This window comes from Rattus norvegicus, chromosome 6, assembly GCF_021556685.1.
Source record: "Rattus norvegicus strain SHRSP/BbbUtx chromosome 6, alternate assembly SHRSP_T2T, whole genome shotgun sequence".
Taxonomy (NCBI): domain Eukaryota; kingdom Metazoa; phylum Chordata; class Mammalia; order Rodentia; family Muridae; genus Rattus; species Rattus norvegicus.
Genome location: NC_141539.1, coordinates 47,643,523 through 47,660,422, shown reverse-complemented (window position 1 = coordinate 47,660,422; position 16,900 = coordinate 47,643,523). Strand labels below are relative to the sequence as shown.

The 16,900-nt window shown below is 46.0% G+C and overlaps 1 long non-coding RNA gene across 1 annotated transcript; it reads right to left on the bottom strand.

Annotated features, from left to right (window-relative positions):
- Window positions 1–7,815: 7,815 nt before the first annotated feature.
- LOC120093240 (uncharacterized) lies at window positions 7,816–16,554 on the bottom strand. Its single transcript, XR_015622285.1, has 4 exons — window positions 16,449–16,554; window positions 15,329–15,515; window positions 14,861–15,032; window positions 7,816–8,953 (listed from the first exon to the last, which is right to left on the bottom strand). It is a non-coding gene; the product is annotated as an uncharacterized LOC120093240 (long non-coding RNA).
- Window positions 16,555–16,900: the final 346 nt, after the last annotated feature.

The window sequence follows — 16,900 nt, the reverse complement described above, 5'->3', positions numbered from 1 at the left end:
CAAAGATGGAGTCCCTTCTCCTGCTCACGAGTCTCCTTGATAGATCAGTAAGGCGTGTAGTCTTTACATCTCATCACATCTCTTTAATCAGATCATGAACAGAAAAAGCCTTGCAAGAACGTGTTAGAGACAGACAGGTCCGGTTTGGTTGGATGATATTTAAGCTATGTTCAGCAAACGAATCAGCTATATGAAAACCAAGTACAGTGGCCCCTTGCTCCTAGGGTCCCCACAGACACCAAAGTCAGGAGGTGTTCAAAGATCCCTTATATCAAATGGCATGGTATTTTCATATAACCTACCTATGTCTTGCATCATCTAAATTCCCTCTAGATTACCTAATATATAAGATCTAATATATAGAGGCTGGGGATTTAGCTCAGTGGTAGAGCGCTTACCTAGGAAGCGCAAGGCCCTGGGTTCGGTCCCCAGCTCTGAAAAAAAAGAACCGGAAAAAAAAAAGATCTAATATATAATATATAAGACCATGTAAAAAGTGACGTAAATTGCTCTTTACCGCTATCACTAGACCACAATGGCAAAACAGTCAATATGTAAACACTGCAGATATGATTGTCTCAATATATGTTTGATTGGCATTTGGCCGAGTCCATGAATACAGAAGTCACTTATACTTAGGTGGACTGTGTATAAAGGGTCATGGGCCTCTAGTTCAGAGGCAGCTTGGAGAACTGAGGAAGGAGCATGAGATTCCTTCAGAAGAAACTATGGAGCAGGGACAGCAGTGACCAACACAAAATCCACTACCATTTTCTGACTGCTGGGTGGCCATAATCTATGCCCCCTTTTGATCAGGAAGAGACCCAGCTCGTAAGATTAGAACTATGCTGTGGCTATGTCTGAGAGTTTCTGCTCAGCAGAGGTAAGCAATGTGCTACTCACACTGAATGTCCACAGTCCCCTGGCATGGGTATCTCATTAAACATAATAAAGATTAAAATCTCAGAACTAAATCAAACTGGGATATGAGGAGAAAAAGGACAAAAAAAAAAAGGTAATGTCAACCTTTTGTTTAGGAAAAGTTCAACAGTTCAAGTTTTAGTCCTGTAGGAAGTTAGGAATACAGACAGTTATAAAGCTTCCTCCTCTAGACCGCGATGCCTTGAAGGGTCTGTATCTCTCTTTTTTTTTTTTTTTTTTTGGTTTTTAGTGTATATGAGTGTATCTTCCTGCATGTATGCTTGTGTACAACGTGCATGTCTAGTGACTGCACAGTCCAGACAAGGATGCCAGATCCCCTGGAACTGAAGTTATAGATGCTTCTTACTGGTCACATGGGTGCTAGAAATCAAGCCCAAGTCCTCTGGAAGAGCAGCAAGTGCTCTTAACCACTGAGCCATCAGCTCTCCAGCCCCAGGTCGGTGTCTTTTAATTCATTTTTCTTTCCCTTTTAACATCCCTTTTTAACAGTTGGGTTCTTTACAGTAGACTTTCAGTTTTATTTTTGGCTTTGCCACAGGATATGTGTTAAGGGTCTCATATCCTATAGACAGAACCAAAAAGCCTAGGTTGAACAAAGCAGTCTCCCAACTGTGGATGATACTTAGACGCTCTGATACTTACAGTGCCGAAAGCATTAACGTGCTGGAGGGGGGGGGGGGGGGCAATGGTCAGGCCAGGTCTTCTTTCTTGTTTGATTCTTCTTCTTTTTTTTAATTAATTAAACAAACAGACATATGCATATGGATGGATGGATGGATTAATGGAAGGATGGATGGGTGAATGGGGCAAAGCTCCCCAAGCCAATCCATTCAACCAACAACTTTATTTCTTTTCTCTGGTCTTTTATACCTTTTTGAAGACAAAAAGTTCTTCAGAAAATTACCTCAGAGATAGAATGTTACATAGAATGGGAGTTACAGGAGGATGTTGATATTAAGTTTAAAGTAGTGTTTCACTATATTATACTCATTAAAAGTTCAAAGCAGGGGTTGGGGATTTAGCTCAGTGGTAGAGCGCTTGCCTAGGAAGCTCAAGGCCCTGGGTTCGGTCCCCAGCTCCGAAAAAAAAAGAACCAAAAAAAAAAAAAAGTTCAAAGCAACAGTTTTTTTCCATGGCCTTGCCTTACCATAGTGCACACCCATCACTTTATCCTTGAACCTGAATTTTTTTCTTTGACCACAAAATTGTCTCAAGTCTATTTCTCTTTTTAGGAATACAATGAAAGCTCATTGTATTTCTTATTATGCAGCTTTTACTTACTATTCGGATAAGTGGACACATGCTATTCTTGATTCTGACTTTATTGCATCTTTTTTTAAAGATTTGTTTATTTATTTTATGAGTACACTGCAGCTGTCTTCAGACACACCAGAAGAGGGCATCAGATCCCATTACAGATGGTTACAAGCCACCATGTGGTTGCTAGGAATTGAACTCAGGATCTCTGGAAGAGGAGTCAGTGCTCTTACCCTCTGAGCCATCTTTCCAGCCCCATGTTACATTTTTCTAGCAACTAAGATCATCTCTAAAAAACTTTCTTCCTAAAATTATTTAAATCAAATCAGAAATTCTATAGAATTACTATCTATTTGTCTATATAGCATCACTACAAAATAGTACATCTTTGTAGTTCTGCAGAAATCTGCTCAAATGGGTGGGTCAATACCTAGTGATTGTTATGTATATTTAATAATAAAAAATAATATTAATAGCAGGAATCTTTCCTAAAATGGATTTCTTTTGGGCCTTGATTACCAAAGCAAATCCGTCTTAGATGTTAATTCAAGGCAGACCCATCTCAGGAAAATCACCTGCTAGTTTATAGCTTCTCTTTGTTGACTCCTGACACTAACTGTCCACACTAGTAAACCCCACACAGACTTTAGATCCTCTAGCTAGAGCACAAAAAAAGGATAAATAAAAGTGTAAACAATTTATCAGGAAGGTTTACTTTTCCAATGTATGCCCACAGATTTATAACCACAATACCTATATAAATATTAGCAGTGTTACCTCAGCCCCTGATCACACCGTGAGAGCAGCTTTTGTTCAAAGACCTTTGCTTTAGTGTTGGGCATCAAAGAAAAATGAGCAGGAAACCACGGGTCCTCCAAAGACTGTGTTAGCCTGTTTTCTGTTACCATAACAAAGCACTTAAGTGGAAACCATTATATCCTCCCTACCCCAAATCTATAAACATATCATGGCAAAAGGAAACCTACAGAAATGATGTAATCTACCCACTATGATAATACTACAAAGTATGTGGTCAAAAACATTTGGGGGGGGGCAGTTCTGCAACTTTATTTGACATTTGGCAGGCTAGTTCTCATCCACATTGACTGTCTGTAGGTTTTTGAATGTGGTAACAGGCACGTAAGTTAGCAGTGTATAGAGCTTGTTTGGTCTCGTCCTCATTACGCTTTCTGGACAAACGTACTCGGATGAGGTAGGGAACATTCCTTATTCCCTTGGCCCAGACGGCTTTATTGAGCCTGGTGTCAGTGAGCACATCTGAAGTCCCCATTTCCTTCATGGCAGATTTCCAGATTTCCTTGAGTGTCCAGGGAACACACTACTTGAAGCCCATTCTATGCATGTGCTCATGAATGTTGGTGGTGTATTCTCGGGTCACCACCTCAAGTGATGGCAGAACGGCCCTTCTTCTTGACACCCTTCTTTGTGGAAGCCATTCTGCCAACCCAACCCAAGTTGGAAAGGATGGGCGTGGGGGATTGTCAAAAAGCTTTTTTAATGTTAAAGTATGACATGTATACAGAAGAAAGTGTGTGCATGCATGTGCACATGTATGTGTGCACACACATGTGAGCATGCATGAATTATCTCAAAGTAAACTCACTATTAACCACCATCCAAGGCTAAGCAGGAACTGCAAATGTACCCTCCCCCAGCTACTAACCTGCCCTCCCCAAAGAGAAGCACCACCTCATGTCCTAAGACCATGACTCATTTTGCCTACTGTGTGTTTTCACACTAGGATCACATAGTGTGTATGTTTTTATATCCAGCTTCTTACGTGTGGTCAAGTGACTGAATTCCATTACATTTCACCTGCAACTATTCGGTGAAAAGACTTTCTTGTCCTCACTGCTCTGCCATGATACTTCAGTGTTTGTGTGTGTATATATTACATATGTGTGTAAGTGCATGTGTGTGCACATGTGTGTAGAAGCCAGAGGACAAGCTTGGGTGCTGTTCCTCAGAAGCCACCCACCTGTTTTCTGACCTCACTTATTCAGCTAGATCAGTGGTTCTCAACCTTCCTAATGCTGTCACCCTTTAATACAGTTCATGTTGTGGTGACCCCAACCATAAATTTATTTTTCTTGCATTATAATTGTAATGTTAACATCATAATTATAATGTTGCTATTGTTATAAACCATAATGTAAATATCTAATATGCAGGATAGCTGATATGTGACCCCTATGAAAGAGTTCACTGGACCCCAATGGGATCACGACCCACAGATTGAGAACCGATGCCTTAGAATCGCTCATCCCCACTGTAACACACATAGCTCATGTTTGCCAAAGGAGAGCAATTGCACTCAGAAACTTCAGCTATGTCCTGTCCAACAACCGGAAGAACTAAAGGAGGCCGAGGCTGGTGGGTGGATTTCTGACTTTGAGGTCACCTTGGTCTACACAGGGGGGGGGAGGTAGGGGGATGAAAGGTCTTCACTTTTAAAATACTTTCTGTACGAAGACTAGCATGGTCAGTCTCACTGGGTAGCCAGTCTTGAGCAATCCACTCAGGTTGCTTAGTCCAATGTAATGAAGCCCATGTCCTTCTCATGCCGATGGAAACGCTGACTGTTCAGCGTGGATTTTGGGATCAGACTGAGGATGTTAAAACTGCAAGTGTGAGACAAACCCTGGCCAAACTTCCATGGGTGACTCCAGTAGAGCTGCTGGTGACCCATCTTGCCTTCAGATGGCCAATGAGGGCAAAGGGCAAGTAAGCCTTCTGAGAAAATAAGTGTGGTATTTTTTTTTCCTTTTCTTTTTTTTTTTTTTTTGGAGCTGGGGACCGAACCCAGGGCCTTGCGCTTGCTAGGCAAGCGCTCTACCACTGAGCTAAATCCCCAACCCATAAGTGTGGTATTTAATACACATCTGTAGTGTCGGAACTTAGAGAGCTAGGGCAGGGACATCACCAAGAATCCAAGGCAAACGAAAGCTACATCGAAAGCAAAATGAAAGGAAAGAGAAAAAATACCTTTCTTTGCCTCTCTGCCTGCTTACCTGCCCTCCCCACAGGCGTGTGGAGACAGCCAGCCAGTTCTGTGTTTTTTCCTGGTGGGTTGGCTTTACTCACAGATTTGGGGTGAACACTAAATTATTTGGTCATTTGATTTAAGTGATTTTTATATAAGAGCAATATGGACGTATTCATAAGGTTGTAGACTTACACACATTCTAGAATGAAGATCAGAGACCAGTGGAGTTGCTTTGGGAACTTGAATTCTCTTCTGGATCCAGTATCATCTGCTTTTCTTAGCAATGAGGGAAACTCAAAGGCTTGAGTGGTGGACGCTTGAGCGGGGCATACCATGGCGACATGATGGTTTATACTGGGTACATGTGGCTCTGCCATGAGCTCCTCAACTATACACACTGGTAGGCACAAAGCTTTGGCACAAGGCTTGACTGCCATTTTCCACCAGTGAATGCTTGTGACACTGTTAGTTTTTGCCATTGGTGACATTCCAATCGTTACATACTGAAACCATCCAAGTGACAGACACCCATCAGTCCTGTGGCCCTGATACCACCTAGTACTGGCTTGAGTTCAGAATACACCAATGTCCCTGCACTCCACACATAGGGCCTTTGCTGTGTGCTACCCAGCCCCAGCAGTGACAGCGGAGGAGAAAGGGTGAAGGATGGCCACCCCTCCCCCAGCCTGTTTGATATTCCGGGGAGGAAGCCACAGTCGGCAGAATCCTTAGCTGAACCTGCCTGGCTGCACTGAAGGCTGGAGGGCATAGCCAGGAAGTGAAAATGGGCACAGGCTCCAAATGTGTCACCCTGGGAGCAGGGGCATGCAGTGACTTGTGCCACCCCCACCCGTGAGGAAGCCGTGGAGGCAGAAGAGAAAGCTATGACACCAGCCTTTGGATTCATTCATGAACAAGCAGGGTAGAGTGATCGGAGAAATCGGCAGACCCTACCTCAAAGTCACCAGCAGCTAATGGTTCTATGCAAAGACAGTTGGGGAGATATTCAGGTCTCGGGGTCAGAGATTCAGGGACACAAGGAACTCAAGGGACTCAAGGAAGTAAGAGGCTAGGAGAAGAAAGGCTGAAGGAGAGACAGAGATGAGTCAGGTGGGGTCCAAACCAGCTGGTGACCTCCCACGTGTCCAGGGGTTCAGGCTTACAAGAATAGCTTAACCCAGATTAGAATCACCAAGTGAAGGGATCAAGACAGCCTCACACATTGCCCTCACATGGATGGAGGGTGTGGTTTGACACAAGCAGGGACTCCTTCCCCTAAAGGTAAAGGCACACATACTCAGCCCCACAAAAGTCTACACCGTGGACCTCCTCGGAGTTGCCCTTCTACACGTCTCACCTCTCAGAGTTCTGTCCAGGTAGGGCCCTCAGGAATGGAGAGGTGGAGGAGGACAAGCAGGCCAGCTCCCAATTCCCAGGGCCTGGCCTCTCCCAGTTTCTGCTTCATCAACAAAGACTGCTATTGGAGAAATGAAAAGCCTTGAAACCCAACAGGCCCTTCAGAGATAGCTAGGGCCTGACAAAAGCCCCAGTAGGAGCACAAGGCCCTGGGTTCGATCCCCAGCTCCGGAAAAAAAAGAACCAAAAAAAAAAAAAAAAAAAGCCCCAGTAGGTGACTCAGCACTAAAGGCCAAACATGCTGTCACCCGTCCAAAAGTTGGAAACTAGGTAAGAGGGGACAGGACTGCCTCCTGCCTCCTGAGTAACCCCCTTCCCAGGGTGTAGGGGTGGGGTGGGGGTCTTCAGGATAAAAATGGAATAAGAACGTTAGGAAAATACCCTGCAGGGGGCTGGAGAGGTAGCTTAGCAGTTAAGAACAGGGACTGATCTTGTAGAGGACCAGAGATTGACTCCCAGCACCAAGTGGTTCACAGCTGCCTATAAGTCCAACTCCAGGGGAGGTGAGGAAACTGCAGAGCAGGCTGAACAGAAAGGGGCTGAGTACCAGGAGCCAAATCTCCCCCGACCCGTGCCATCCAGGGCAGGAGAGACGATGACAGGAACCTGAGACACCCCAGCTTTCCCATTATTCTCAAAGCAGTGAGAATCCCTTTGGAAATTCTAGCCATGAGGCTGCAAGAGACGTGGGAAAAAAAACAAAAACAAAAACAAAAAACTTTAAGGATCAGTAGGATCCAGGATAGAGTGAGGTGGGCCTCGATGTCAGTGTCTAGGCCAGGCAGATTTACCAACCATACCGACGACGTGTGCAACAGGGAGTCACTAACACTGCACCTCCCCACTGTGTCCATCCCCAAGTCCTCTGACTTTGTCCCTTATCACTGGCCCTGAGCGTAGCCTAGGCTCCAGGTCTGACTCCAGCCCCTACTCGCCACTCTGTGACGAGCACAGAACTCAAGCATAATCACCTCAGGGTCTGATGGGTGAAGCCAGGCCTTTGGCTCTTTGGAGGATTGAACTTTGAGCCACGCTGGCCTGGGCTTCTTTTGGGGGGCCCCTTATTGAGTACCCAGTGGGGTCTAGAGTCTGGGGTAGTGATGTTCTTCTGCATGGATGCTCGGTGGGCCTGAACCAGCGAGCAAATGTGCGTGCATCAAGTGAATGATTGAAGAAAAAGTCAGAGGCTTGAAGACATTAGAAAAGGTGATTGAAACCTTTGAAGACAAGACACGCCAAAACAGATAGAATACCTGCATCAAGATGTCTTTTCATCAGAGGGATTTCTACAGAGCTAACAGGCACATGTCCGGAGATGGGACTAATGTCTTAATGTCATAATTACAGGAAACAAATCTGCTGTGGTCTTGATTCAGATTATCCTTTCTAGTTCCACATGAAGTTATTTTCTTGTTGAAACCCACAGTAGTGGGGTGAGGTAGATGCTGTATGCATTTCAAAGGGAAGTCACAAAACCACACTTGGTGGCACACGCCGGAAGTCCCAGCACTTAGGAAGTAGATAGAAGCTGGAGGATCAGAAGTTCAAGGTCATCCTCAGTGAGTTCAAGGCCATCCTGGGATGAATAAGACCCTGTTATTGGGGGAAGAAGTCCTGGGGCTGGAACTGTAGATCAGTTAGCAGAGTCCTTGCCTGGCATGTATAGCACCCAGGTTCAATCCCCAGTACTGCATAAAAACTGGGTGTGGCAGCATGAGGAAGTGAAAACAGAAGAATACATTGTAGGCTAGCTTTGGCTACATAGTGAATCGAGGTCAACCTGGGCTACATGACATTCTGTCTCAAGGTAAAACATGTAAAAGGTTAGATAGTAACTAAAGGAGGTGGGGCCTTGCCCTAGTGACAGCAGTAAGTGACAACATGCTTTTAGCAGCCAGCTTTGCTCTTGCATAGTCATTGGGCATGAATCCTTTGTCACTCTGGCTTGTATGAGCAGGGCTATGAAGTCTTCTAACTCTATGCCTGTGTTTGCGATACATCTTTTTTTTTTTTTTTTTTTTTTGGTTCTTTTTTTTTTTCAGAGCTGGGGACCGAACCCAGGGCCTTGCGCTTCCTAGGCAAGCGCTCTACCACTGAGCTAAATCCCCAACCCCGTTTGCGATACATCTTTGCAGGTTGTTCCGGAGCTCTGGCTTCCACCCATGACTCCCCTGTCATAGATCCTTCTCCTGCACAATGCTGAGCTCAGCAGAATCCTGTGAAGATGGGTCTTTGGTAGCTGGAACCTGCCCAGGGGCTGTGAGAGACAGTCAACAGAGGCATCTTTCGGCACAGGCTCTCCATCCAGAAGACAGTGATTGCCAAGAGACTCTGGGTGTCAGAGAAGAGAGGAAGTCTGTGGGAGAGAATATCCCAAGGCACCCCCACTAACGAAGGAAGTGAGGGGGTGGCTCAGAGTCCTAGATTTTAGCGCCATTGTGTTGTGCTAAAGCAAGAAACACAAAGATGGATACAAATGACATCACCGCCAGGATTTAAAAGACAGATATACACAGGTGTTTTAAAACACGTCACAGAGAGCCATTGTACTCACAGTGCACATGGCTACCCCAACCCAGCTAAAAGTCAACATGGAGTCATTCCTGCTAAATGTCCAGGGGACCACACTAACAACTAAACTCTCACCACCCACTACACTGGTGTTTACCAAGAGAGAGACTGAGAAGAGAGACCCACTGTGCTTTTTTATTATTTTTTTGTTGTTTGTTTTGCTCTGACCTTCTCTGCATATAACACTAACCACCTTTGGCCTCAGTTTCCCTTCCCACACTTTCTGTCACTTACATCGTCTGCACCCTAAGTCCTTTCTGTTTCTCTAAAGCAGTGGTTCTCAACCTTCCTAATGCTGCAACTCCTTAATACGACTCCTCATGTGACCCCCCCAACAACACATTTATTTTCATTCCTATTTTATAATTATAATTTTGCCACTGTTCAGATTTATTTATTTATATATTTGAATACGCTGTTGCTGTCTTCAGACACATCAGAAGAGGGGCATCTGATCTCTTTACAGATGGTTGTGAGCCACCATGTGGTTGCTGGGAATTGAACTCAGGATCTCTGGAAGAGCAGTCACTGCTTTTAACCACTGAGCCATCTCTCCACCCCCCCAATTTTGCCACTGTTATGAATGTAATATAAATATCTGGTATGCAGGAAATCTGACAAGTGATTCCCTATAAAAGTGTTTGTTTGGGGTTGGGGATTTAGCTCAGTGGTAGAGCGCTTGCCTAGCAAGCGCAAGGCCCTGGGTTTGGTCCCCAGCTCCGAAAAAAAAGAAAAGAAAAAAAAAAAAGTGTTTGTTTGACCCACAGGTTGAGAACCATTGCTTGAAAGGTTTGTTTCACCCTGAGTTTTTAGGAGTCATATGTACACAGGACTGGAGCAAGGGCTCTGTGGGAAAAGCGCCTGGTAAAGAAACATGAGGCCCCAGCACCCACATTTAGATCCCTAGTATCTATCTAAAACCTAGCTACGGCCATGGCTATACATGTGCGTATAGCCCTAGTGTTGGAATGCAGAGACTATACAGCGCTTGCCTGGCCTGTGTAGCCAATCAGTGAGCACCAGGTTCCTTTAGAGAATGGTAGTGAAAGGCACCTCATGTAGACCTGGCCTCTACACACATACACTATGCACACACACACACTCACATACAAACATAGACACATACACACTCACAAACACAGACACACAGACCACACACACATACATACACACACACACACACACACACACACACACACACACACACATACACAAATACAAATGTGTTTTATATTCTGTTTTTAATAGAACGTAGCCCATTGCTAGCATCACAGAAATTCCTCCAGGAAATATCCTAGAATAGAAATCCAAAAAGCCAAGAAGTTCTCTCTGTTGTGTCCTTTTCACCTCTGACACTTCCCTTTGCGGAGTTAACGAGAGTGCCAAGGCCCCTGCAGCCATGTACTAGAGTCAAGATCCAGAGACACCTGGACGCAGGGATGACAACATACTGCAGAGCAGGATCCTCTACTCAGCACAACGACACGTACCTGTAATCTTAGCTGAGGCTGAGGTGAGAAGATCAAGAGTTCTGGGCCAGCGTGGGCTACCCAAAAAAGATTCAATTGCAAAGAGGACAAGCTGCAGCTGGGGGGATATCCCAATGGTTAAGAGAATGCACTGCCCTTGAAGAGGACCCACACTGAGCGGCTTACAACTGCTTGTAACTCCAGTTCCAAAGGACCTGATGCTTCTGTCTTCCTCTGGCATTTGCATAGATCAGACGTATGGTTAAAAATAATAGAAAATGGGGTTGGGGATTTAGCTCAGTGGTAGAGCGCTTGCCTAGCAACCGCAAGGCCCTGGGTTCAGTCCCCAGCTCCGAAAAAAAGAGAAAAAAAATAATAGAAAATAAATCTTAAAGGAAGCTCAGCTGGACCTTCAATCTCAGAACTCCGGGAGGCAGAGGCAGGCGGATCTCTGTGAATTTGAGGCCAGGTGGGCTACCAGATTGAGCACCAGGACAGCCAGGGCTATACAGAGAAACCTTGTCTCAAAAAACCAACCAACCAACCAAACAAACAAACAAACAAAACCCCTCAAAAGAAAAGCAAGAAAATGAATTCCCCAGATTTAGCCTCATTACAGCCATGCAGCCATGCAAAACAAGACAGTTTCCACGATACGCGCATGCCTCTCCTCCAGGACCCTGCCTTCTAGATCTCAGCTGGGAGGAAAGTAAAGGCCGATACAGAAGGGTTTGAGGGGCTCTCAAGCCTCCTCCACATGCCAGGGCCCCTCAGGTTCCCTGGGCTCAGGGTCGCCTCTTCTTTTCTCCAATAAGAACTCCTGTATATTTAAGCACCAGAGATCTAAGTGAATGAACAAGGACTGGTATAGAAGAACTGGGAAGAGCAGAGAATACGCCAGCAGGTGAGCTACACTGAGAACAAATCTCAACCCAGCTCGATAGATAACTATGCACTCCTGGGTTGTTCACCTAGCCACTTCATGGCTAGCCATTTGCTAGCATGTAAAAGAGTGTCCCCCTCTCTCTGTCCTAGTTTGCTTCCTGATGCTGTGATAAACATAAGACCCAAACCAGCTTTGGGGACGGAAGGGTTTGGCTCACTGGTTACAATATGCCCCAAGACTTGTTGATCAGGTTTCTGAGCTGATCTAGCAGGATCACATCGAGTGAAGATCCTTCAGGGTTTTATGCCTAAAATCCACAAACATCTGTACCAAGTTATTCTACCAATCTGGAACTAGGGATAGGGGATTTCCTTAGGAACATGTCTTTGTTGAACATTTACTTATCCTGCTTCCATTAGTTGGCGTATTCAGTCCATTGTTGAATGAAACAGAGGCAGGAACTCCAATAGTTCCCAAGCTCGCTTTCTTACACAAGCCAGGACCACCTGCCCAGGGTTGGTCACAGTGGGCTGAGCCCTCTCCCATCAATTATCAATCAAGAAAATGCAGCAAACACTTGCCCATGGTCCAGGTTTGTGGATGCAATCCCTCAGTTGAGATTCCTTCTCCTGGATGACTCTAGTTTGTGTCAAATTGATACAAACTTAGCCAGAACAACGCCCTAGAGCAATGGTTCTCAACCTGTGCGTCGTGACCCCTTTGAGGTCAAACTTTCACATTATGATTCGTAACAGTAGAAAGTGACAGTTATGTCGTAGCCATGGAATAGTATTATGGCTGGGGCTCACCACAACATTAGGAACTGTACTAAAAGGTCACAACATTAAGAAAATTGAGAGCCCAGCCCTACGAGGTTACCGAGTCACTTGACAAATGTGGGGGAAAGAACTCCTCCAGCACCATATCTGCCTGGATGCTGCCATGCTTCCTGCCCTGATGATACCTGAACCTCAGAACCTGTAAGCTAGCTCCAATGAAATAATGTTCTTTAAAAGAGTTACCTTAGGGGTTGGGGATTTAGCTCAGTGGTAGAGCGCTTGCCTAGCAAGCACAAGGCCCTGGGTTCGGTCCCCAGCTCCGAAAAAAAGAAAAGAAAAAAAAAAAGAGTTAACTTAATCATGGTGTCTCTTTACAGCAATGGAAACCCTTAGACAACTGTCTTCTAATCAGCTAGAAGTGTCTCAAAGCCCACCCCTACAGTGATACACTTCCTCCAACAAGGCCACACCCACTCCAACAAGGCCACACCCACTCCAATAAGGCCACACCTCCTAATAGTGCCACTTCCTGGGCCAAGCATATTCAAACCACCACACTTGGCATGTGTGAAGCCCTGGATTTGATCCACTAGCACTACATGACGGTACATGCCTATAATCTGAGCACTCAGGAAGTGGAGGCAGGAGGATCAGAGGCTTAAGTTCATTCCTTTTTAAAAAGCAAGGTTCACCACCATCTTGGGACAGATGAGGCCCTGTTTCAAAAACATAAAAACAAAACTACAGATGCGCAAATTCTTCACTGTGTGTTCCAGATGCTTCCGAAAGAAAACATCACAGTGCTTGCTGCTGTGTAAGCCCTAAGGGATGCTGTGGTCATTTGGGCAAACTTCTGGGACCCATACAGCACTGTCCAGTTAGGCCTAGAGGTGAGATTCAGAGAGAACAAAGCAAAGAGGAATGAATTCTCATGGAAGATTGATGTGCTGAGTGGTAACATTTGCCAGGCAGGAAGATAGGAGCCAACATGGGGCTGACAAAAGCTGCTGTCTGGGTAGAGCTCTCACTCACTTAACCTGGACAGCTCATACAACCAAGAGCTAGACTGTGACTACAGAGATGTGAAACCCGGGTGGTTTGGTGCAAATGCGGGAGGCTCTGGGGTAAGGCCACGTGAGCCAGCAGGAAGCAGGCAGGTTCCGACCTCTGACCATGCACTGCTCAGAAATGGAGAATGTTGTTTCCTATGAGCCTTGGGAAGGGACTGGGGTCCAGGGAGCCAAGCTGGAGGCCCCAGGCCCACACTACACCAGATGCTGGGAAGCCTAGGGGAACTGCGTAAGCACATCTGGGGATGGGGATTTGGCTGTCAATCTTAGGGACTGGTTTGTTTGTTTGTTTGTTTGTTTGTTTGTTTGTTTGTTTTCTCTCCCTGTGAGATGAGAACCTGAAAGAGTCTGTCCACTTATGGTTGGAAATCATCGGGTCTGGAAAATTGGAAGCTGAGCCTGTGATTTCAGGGATGCTAAACTCACTGGAGCAAAATGGAGAAACGCTAGAGGCAGGTCAGTTAATTTAGATGCAGAAGACAAGTTTTGTTAGAGAGTACAGAGCCTGTCCCTTCCCTAGGGCCTTACTGGTCACTGGAACTCCTTTCTCTCTGGAGACTGGGAGTCTAGGACAAGGCTTGACTTGGTATACTCATTGTACCCTCGGGTCTTGTCTGACAATGTAACATTTAGTGAACATTTGCTGAAGCTTAGGTCACTAAAACGTAATATGTGAGTATCATAACACACACACACACACACACACACACACAAACACACACACACACACACACACACACACACACCAAAGCTAGTTATCCACAACTGTAACGAAAATAGTTTCCTAAAATATTTACATTTTAGCATTGTAATTTCATATTACACTTAATCTACCCTTTTATGGAAGTCTTTACTTATTATTGACTTTATTTTGTCCTGTTTTATTTTTGTTTTTGTAGTTGTTTGAGACAGAATTTCTCTGTGTAGCACTCTGGAACTCACTCTGTAGACCAGGGTAGCCTCAAACTCAGAGAGATCCACCTACCTCTGCCTCCCAAGGGCTGGGATTAAAGGTGTAGCCCCTGCCACCCCATTCTGCTTCACAGCATCTTAAATCATCATGCAATTCCTTGGGGATGTAGTGCAAAGCAGTTCTGACGGACAGAAGAGTGGTGATCACGAACCTTTGTGACACTTCGGTTGATGTAAAGTACTTCTGTTGAGATTCCAGTGGCTTTGGCGGGGAGACAAAACTGACCACGAGAAATTTATTTAGAGTTGGGGATTTAGCTCAGTGGTAGAGCGCTTGCCTAGCAAATGCAAGGCCCTGGGTTCGGTCCCCAGCTCCGAAAAAGAGAAAAAAAAAAAAAAAGAAAAAAAATTTTATTTAGAAGCAAATTGTGGGATCTGACGTCACCATGCCTTGCCAGTTCGCCAAAGACCAAGAGAAGGAAACATAAACAAAAGTAAAGCATGAAGGAGAGAAGCAGGCTGCCCTACCCATTTGTCCCAGTAAGCCTCACCTGAGAGAGACGCTGGGACAAAACCTCCTCTGGGGATGAGAGACTTGGAGCAGGCAGAGGAGCTCACTGGTGAGACAAGATGTTCCCTGGGTGATTTGGTCACCTCCTAATGAGTGACCCTGCAGGGTGTGGAGGGAACCAGTCGATTGTGAAATGACGAAGAGGCCACCACCTATAGATGGACCTGAGAAACAGTTTCTGTCTCTTTGTGGGGTGGGGAGAATGGGCTAATGTTTGTTATAATGTTTGTTATCTTTGTCAAAAGCTTAGGAATGCCATTGTCACCCCTGGAAGATGTCACAAGAGACAGCTATCCCAGAGGTGCATCTGGCTTGTGCACCTTTCTCCTCTGACATCCTCACTGGTTGCCAACATTCCAAGCCCCAGCAGGGAGATGCTATCTATCTTGCTTAGGGAGCTTGTGACACTGGACCTGTCCCCCCAGTTCCACCCATGGGAGTCAGCTACCTGCAAGGCATAATTTGGCGCATTCCTGATATGCCTTCTGCTGCCAAGCCAACCTCCTTCTGTTTCTCACCGGGTCCTGGAATTCTATCAATAAAAGGCCAAAGTCACTCCTCTGGGGCTCACGGGCTTCTCTGAAGAGCTCAGGATGTTGTGGGAAGACGACAGTCTGAGAACACAGTTCCAACAGCTGAAGAGATGTGTTGATGGGTACGTGGTTAGTGTACAAGCATGAGGACATGAGCTGGAATCCCCAGATTCTACATAAAGCTGGACAGGCAATGCACGTCTATGACACCAGAGTTCCTATGGCCAGATGGGAAATAGAGATGAGAGAATGCCTGGAAATGCATGGGCAGCTAGCCCATGTGTGCACAGCCACAACCAATAAAAGAGAGGCCCTTTCTAAGACAAGGTAGAAATGGAGAACCAATAACTAGTGTTGCCTTCTGATATCCATGTGCGAACTGTGGCATGCACAGCAACTACACTCATCATGTGAATATGCACGCACGCACGCACGCACGCACGCACGCACGCGCGCGCGCACACATGACAGGGGCGGGGCAGCACTGACTTTGGGATTCTTGTGTTGGCTAGCTGCTAGCTTTCAGTAGCCTAGAATAAACCCATTCTATCCTTCCTCTGCCCCTCCCCATCTTTACCTCTCCCTCCTCCCTCTGTCCCTCTCCCTCTTCCCTCTTTACCTCTCCCTCCTCTCTCTCCATCCTCCCTCTTCCCCTCCTCCCTCTTCCCTCCCTCCTCTCTCTCCTCCCTCCCTCTTCCCTCCCTCCTCTCTCCTCCACTCTCCCCCTCCTCTCTCTCCTTCCTCCTTCCCCTCCCTCCCTCCTCCCTCTCCTCTCTCCCTCCTCCCTCTCCCCCTTTCTAAACTAGCAGCACTTAATGCCTGTCTTCCTGGCCATGGTGAGTGAGGATTAGAGGATAATGGATGTGGAGGCTGAGGAAATGTAAGAGAGACAATTATTACTAAATGATAGTCATCCCAGGCAGTATTAGCTGATGGTGTCAGAGGGGAGAGAAGCTTCCAGAAAAGAAAAAGGGCGGGAGCCCTGACCACTGGTGTGACTGCTAAAGTTTTGGCCTGGGAAGGAGCCGCACATACCTGAACACCCGAGGACCCAGCGGCTCAGCTGAACTCAGCTTCCACACCTAGAGTTAAGGCTAGCGAGAGCTGACACAGTTAAACAACTGCTAAGACAAATAATGAAACCACGCCTGCGCAGACCATCCCTCAGGTAATGGCAACAAAGAGACCCAGTCTTGGCAGGAGCGGCCCAAGTATGTCAGACCAAGTAATTGCTTTCTTTGTCAGAATTTCCTGGATCATTTCCTCCCCTTTGTTTGGCTGACAGAGCCTGGCCTCGCATCTGGGAGTCTGTTTGCCAGACACGATTGGGTCCTTAGAGATAGAAGACACAGACCAAGCTAATTTTCCATAAACACTCTGGCACACGTAATAATTATTACAAAGGGGAAATGGGTGTGTATGCTTCATCTGGGAGATGATGTGAGGTGGCAGGGAGATGTGAGGGAGAAAAAGACAGAAGATGGCTC